The sequence below is a fragment of the Ictalurus furcatus genome, chromosome 13 (assembly GCF_023375685.1).
Source record: "Ictalurus furcatus strain D&B chromosome 13, Billie_1.0, whole genome shotgun sequence".
NCBI lineage: Eukaryota > Metazoa > Chordata > Actinopteri > Siluriformes > Ictaluridae > Ictalurus > Ictalurus furcatus.
The window spans coordinates 25,581,562-25,588,838 of NC_071267.1; positions in this window are offsets into that span (position 1 = coordinate 25,581,562).

Sequence of the window (7,277 nt, forward strand, 5' to 3'; positions counted from 1 at the left end):
TAGTTTTGTGTGTGTCGTGTTCCCGGTGGATTGGTATGCAGCATATCTGTGTGTCACGATCAGGAATGAGTACCATTAAAAAAACAAAGTGTAAATAAAACGGCTTGGTGTGTATCTCTCTTTAATGGAGAACTAACACATAGCTCATTGTGCATCTTGTTTGCGGAGAACAAATGGTGTGTGGGTGAAGCACATTTTTATCGGTAGGTGTGATATTTCTCTAAAAAAGCAGTGAGCATTAGGACGCACAAGTAAAGGCCCACAGTTACCATGCTACAAGGAAGGATGACTCCCTTCCCTTCCCACCCCGGAATTGCATAAGACCAAAACCATGTGGCATGATGGGGGATGGGGGATGGGGGTGATGCACCCTCTATATGTGTGCCATATGAAACGGCATCCTGTGTGTCATTTTATTTACTAAACCGTTGACAGGTTTTAAGTAAATATTACCTTTACCACCATTATATATCGTATGAATCATAGTCAGGAAATTCCTGGGGGAAATTATGCACGTAAGAATCCACAGAAATAAACTGTTTGCTTATGAGAAGGAATATATTCAAGGGCTAGCACTAAACATACAATTTGTTGTGTTGTTATATATACCAACAGTTTTATATAATACAAATGTTGGCATGTTTATTCAAACTGGAGATGCAGCAAGTCATATTCTAGCTAATGCTAGCTTTATTCATGATGAAACTACGTACCGTCCAGACAAGAGGTCGAAGGAGAATAATCCAGATGACTTTGACCTGACAAGAAGGATACAGTTACTCAAATAAACACTCTTTACAAACAAGGCGATCGCTTTGCATTGCACTTCCATCCGTCCATCCATCCATCCATCCAGCTGCCTCTGGCTCACAAGTGTTTCACAGTGATGTGAATGATTTCCAAGTTGAAAGCCAGCGGATTACTTAGATATATAATACCCACACTGATAAGGTGTAATAATCAGAAGCCTTATAGTACACACTTTAAAATTTAAAACCTTATCAAACATAGAGGGATATTAAGCAGGACAAATGGCCATGGCGATAAAGGATAATAAAAAAAAAATGATCGTTAGTCAGCCGTGTAATTGAGTAACCACATGCTCTCGCTTCAGTTGCTGAAGAGGAGCTTTAAAAAATCCACATAAAACAAATGAGGCATTCTCAGGGATGAAACAATTCTCATTAGTCCTGTTAATCTGATGGGCATTAGGCGCACCGGGTATTTTTAAACACACCGTAATTTGTTGATTGATAGAAAAGCGCTCATTTATATTTGATCAGCGTCCATCCGTGAGTCAACTCAAAGAGGGAACGTGCATGACAATTCCTTCCGTCACTGAAGGTGAATTATGATTTCAGAATTGTATTTAAGTGTGTTCAGGTCTGCGACGTAGAATATAATGCATGTTGCGACCTGCGCTTACTCTCCCATCGGAGGAAAGAAATGGCTTTCTTTATTTCATTTCATTTCGTTTTTGATAAGTGTAAACCCGGGAGAAATGTTTCCAACAAATACAACCCGTATACGATCGGTGCCGAACGTTTTCGCGATTTGCAGCCAGGACGCGTACTTGCCACTTATAACCCTCACTTATAAGAAATAAACCCCTCACCCATGAGCAAATAAACCCGGCAAATGAATGCAAACACATCTCATTAGTGTATATATCAGGGGGAGAAGTGAAACCGAGAGTGAGTGATGCATTAGGAGTCGGGTCCGGTCAGGGAAAATATCCCTGCAAACAGAGCATTGTATTTGTATTGCATCTGAATTATTACTCGCACACTTATATGCGATTCCATGATTGTGTTGCCCTTGGGGCATTGTAATAAACATTAAATAAATAAACAATAAACAAGTGTTAACTCATCAATGACAACAATCTCTCTCTTTATTTTTATTTTTTTACAAGGTTTCTTTGCTGAATGGGTAATAGGGTCAGTTGTTTTCGTAGCACAGAATTAGGAAATACACAAAAAAGAGGGCTTAGCTAGCATCCATGCTAATTAAGGAGAGTCTAATGAATTACTTCAAATGTATTTTTTTTTAAATATTATTAGTTATTTTTTAAAGTGACCTTCAGTCATTGTAACAATACTGAATATAGAAAATAAAGGCAAAACAAATATATAAATATATATATATATAGAGAGAGAGAGACTTTTCTTCTTCTCGTGATCTTCAGAAAATTTGAACGATGCAACTTCCCGTTGAAAATGTCACTGGAAATATTCCACAGATTTCATAGGGTTGAATGTGTTCAGGTTCAGTGTTGACTGGATGTACAAAAGATGGCTTCAAACATGAGAATACATTAATGCAAGAACAAATGAGAGTTTTGAAGTATTTTAATCATTATACTGTATATTTAGGTTTGAGTTATAGTGGACTGGGGGAGGCAAAAAAAAAAAAAGTGCCTTTCTATATATTATAAGTTATGTATTTAAAACATACACATACTATAGGTTGTTTTTTTTTTTTTTTAATGTCTTCTACTTTTACTTTACTTACATCCTTTTAAAATGCAAAGGAACCCCAGTCACGGAATCACCCTTATAGAGTAGACATCAAATAACCATGATGCAATCACTCTATTTAATACATTGCTCATGTTTCCCTTTCACTTGCTGTTGTTCAATGCCAATTTGCTTCCTGAAGTTGAAATCCAAATCGTCTAGTGGGCCTAATATGTTTTGATTTTCCCATTAGAAGCCCGGTCATTCTTGTTTATGCAGGTGTGATTGTCATTAGTGCAGTCCATCAGCAACATCCCGGCAGATTGAACGGGACTGCGGTGTTAAACGGCCGCATCACGTACAAAGTCAGAGACATTTTATGAGCCTTTATTAACCTTAAGTTAGTTAAACTTACCCGTGTCACTGTCGCTTCTCATTTGTGAGCTCCGTGTTCACTTTAAGTTGAGTAAAAGCTGTTTTGTGGTTGGATCCGAGCCACAGATTTTCCTGGAGACACGTCTGCCTCTTGAACATTTATTACATTAATTCAGTTGGCAGACGCTTTTATCCGGTATCCAGTCTACATACCCCCCCACCCACTCACCCACCCCCTCCAACACACACACACAGAGTGAGAGCAGAGAGTTTCAGGGTTAAGGAACTTGCTCAAGGGCAGTCCTGAGATTTGAACTCACAACCTTTATGGTCTTAACATCTTCAGTAACACTGCCTAAAGCTTTTGAACATAGGAAGGTGCCTATAATATATCTAACATCCCAATCTGTAACTCTGTGCACTGTCTAGGTCACTCCTCAGTGACACCGTGTAGCTCAAAGCATTGGAATTGCAGATTAAGAAAATGGGATTTAATCGAGCTTAGTATGAATGTCTCGAGGGGAAAACCATATTTGGGCATCTACAGCTTACAGACTTTAATAAATACAAATAAATAAAAATATATTATGTGCAGTAAAAAAAAAAAAAAGACAAATGATAGAGAGAGATGAGAGAGATGATATTTTAATCAAGGGTCTAGTCCATCAAGGGTTGCCAAGAGTCTAGTCCATCTATGACTGGCCATCACCTGACTGGCATTGCAGTTAACCAGTATCAGTCGTCTTGCAGGAAGTGCACAAAATGGCACCTTTTCAGAGTGGCCCAGTGATCAAATGCTTGCCTGTGGACACCACATCCCACACCTGGCTCCATAGGTAGGTCCTCGTAACCTTAATCTGGTAACATTACTCTTTTGAGAGGAGTCGGTTGAGGTGATTTGGACACCTTGCAAGGATTCCCCCAGTTTGCTCCCACTAGAGCTGTATCAGGGACATCCCACTGGATGGAGGCCCTGAGGCAGACCTAGGACCCACTGGAGAAATGATCTCACAGTTGGCCTAGAAACATGTGAGGATCCCCCAGGAGAATCTGGAATCTGTGGCTGGGCATGGAGTAGTGTAATACGGAATGAGAGGCGCCACTTCCTCAAAGGCAGTGTAAGTTCTGCTAACAGCTATTAATAACTTAGTCCTTAGCTAGTTCTACTAATTCCACTTTTAACTAATTTTCTCCCAGTTATTGCTAATTCCCACCAACTAAACCTTGGTGACAAATTTAATGAAAAAAGAAAACAACATAAAGTGCATTAGGCTACATTCACATTACAAGCTTTCTGATATTTTTCCTCAAATCGGATCTATATTAACGGTTCACGTTGGTTACTTTAAATATCCCGTATCTGTCTTTAATGGGAATGTACCTATCCCCCATGTTGCGTACACACATCTGAATCAATTTTGCATGAGTTGTATGCATTAGGAACAACAAAAAAAGTCATTTGTTAGACAATCCATTATATTAGAAGCAACAAATGAATGCCCTAGTAGGCCAAGCTTGTGTCGCAATCTGCTCTGAAGGTTGGCAAACATATGTACAGTATATGATCAGGTCGAGAAGGTGAAAAAAAGGCCAGATGGCTGGCTTTTGCTGTTTTTGCAGCTATTGCTGGCACTGCTAAGCTGAGAGATCTACAGATTGAAGCATTGGGACCACTGTTTGGACAGGATTCACAGAGTATTTCTGCAGGAGAACAAGTAGGGTTATCCATGAAAATGCTTCCAAGTTATTCATAAAAGATGCACATTGAGCAACAATGGCTAAAATGTTGATTCAAATCTTTTGTCTCCTTGAATTTGGACTTAGTCACATGAATTCTGATCTGAGCATTTTCATTCACACTGCATGGTCACGTGTCAGATATGTATGATAATGATAATGAGTCTTTATTAATCTCAATTACATCACAGCATAGTGAAATTGCTTTCTTCGCATACCCCGGCATGTCAGGAAGTTGGGATCAGAGCGCAGGGTCATCCATGATGGAGCACCCCTGGAGAAGAGAGGGTTAAAGGCCTTGCTCAAGGGCCCAACCGTGGCAGTTTGGCAGTGCTGGGGCTTGAACCCCCGACCTTCCGATCAGTAACCCAGAGCCTTAACCGCCAAGCCACCACTAACACCAAAATATGAAAATGGTTCAGGTGTGATTTGAAAAGATCAGGGGTGGTTTAGTGCTTAGCACATTTGCCTTATACCTCTGGAATTACTGGTTTGAATCCCATGTCCACTCTGTGTGCATGGAGCTTGTGAATGTTCTCCCCATGCTTCGGGGGTTTCCTCCGGGTACTCCAGTTTCCACCCCCAGTCCGAAGACGTGCGTAGTCGGCTGATTGGCATTTCAAAATTGTCTGTAGTGTGTGAATGGGTGTGTGATTGTGCCCTGCGATGGGCTGGCACCCCATCCAGGGTGTCCCCCATCCTGTACCCCAAGTTCCCTGGGATAGGCTCCAGGCTCCCCCACAACCCTGTGTAGGATAAGCGGTATAGAAAATGGATGAATGGATGAAAAGATCAGAGTTTTGTGTCCACACAAATCAGATCTGTGTCATATTAATGCAAATTTGTAGCACTCCAACCTGGCAATGTGAAAATAGTTTTAGTAAGGTGTTGGGCCACCATGAGATGCCAGAACTGCACAGTACAATCCCTAGTGTTGAATTAACACCCAACGTGTTCATTTGTGTCCAATGGACACATACATAAACACCGTAGGGTGTAAATTGACCACTCTTGGTGTTAAATCAACACTGGGGATTTTGCTGTAGTACAGCCAGACCCAGATTACCAGTGCCACTAGAGTTCTGAGAGGAATTTTAGTTGTTGTTTGACACAAGAGCACCTCGTACAGATCCAGAAACAATTTGCTTGATGAAGCAAGGAATTTTTTCCAAAATGTCCTGTTTCCCTCAACTACATAAACTAAATGCACCAACTATACGCTGAATCTTTCATTTTGGGGATTATGGTGATAATGAGAGTAAAGCATGCACAGTGACATGACATATCAGGAAAGTAAATATGTGCTTATCACTGCAGGGTGACCTGTCAGTACCATATCACCCTGCAGCTCTCACCTGGTTTCCCACTGACGTTAAGCAGTGTTGAGTCGGGTCAGTACCGAGATGGAAGACCTCCTGTGGGAAACTAAGTTTGCTGTTGGAAGTGGTCTTAGTGAGGCCAGCAGGGGGTGCTCACTGTGTGGGTCCTAATGCCCCACGATTAAAGTACTGTCTTTTGGATGAGACGCTAAATCTGAGGTCCTGACTCTGACCTGTGGTCATTAAAAATCCCAGAAAACCTCTCGTAAAGAGTAGGGGTATAACCCTGGAGAACTGGAGAAATTCCCCCATTGGCCCTTATCTATCATGGTGTCCTAATAATCTACATCTCTGACTTGTCTACATCACCCTCCCTTCCTCTCCACTAATAGCTGGTGTGTGGTGGGAGTTCTGGCGCACTATGGCTGCCGTCACATCATCCAGGTGGATGCTACACACTTGTGGTTGTTGAGGAGACCCCTCCCCCCATGTAAAGCACTTTAAGTGCCTACAGAAGCACTATTTAAATCAAAGGAATTATTAATGATTATTATTATAATTATTATTATTATGCCCGGCATGTTTATATCCCTTGTGTGCTGATAATACTTCTCCTAAAAAGCACAAAAAGCTTTTCAACCACTTCTTCAGATATAAAAAAAAAAAAAAAAAAAAAAAAAAATTAATGCATGACCCGCTTTAACACTGCATAGCTCCACTCCATTTTTCTTCAAACAGGAAAGTGTACCAGATGTCATGTTTGTACGCTAGGCACGGACAGAGAATTTCGCTCTTAAATCTATGGGCAAGTGTGGGAGGAAAGACATGTCTCTCGCTCATATCTGCCCTGCAACTAGGAAAATAGCCACAACAAACTAGGATTAAAGTGGTGATCTTTAATCATGATCATCAGAGATAAATGTGGTCTTTTATTTTCAATACCTAAGATGGACTAGGATCTTAAAGTTCCTGAAACACTATGTATCCAAGAGTCCAAGAGTCCAAGAGGCAAGAAACCCTCAAGAGATCAGGCACTAGTAGTAAAAATAAATAAATAAATAAATAAGATAAAAGAGGTTGTGGCCTTTAAAATCGCTTTGAGTGCTAGAGGCCTACAGCAGATTGCAGATATGAAGGCATTTTTTTTTTCTTTTCTGAATTTTATAAGCAGTGCCCTGTACTACAATGTAAGTTCAACTCTGCCACAATTGCTGTCGAGATTTACTCTAGCCATGTTTGACTGTCTGGACAGCCAGCAATAACGTCTGCTTTTTTTTTTCCCTTTCTTTTTACCTAGACATAGAGTATATAGTATGCTATGGTAGGCATCTGTGGTGATTAGTACTCTCCATTAGAGCAGCACTACCAACCAGACTTCTGTTAGGAA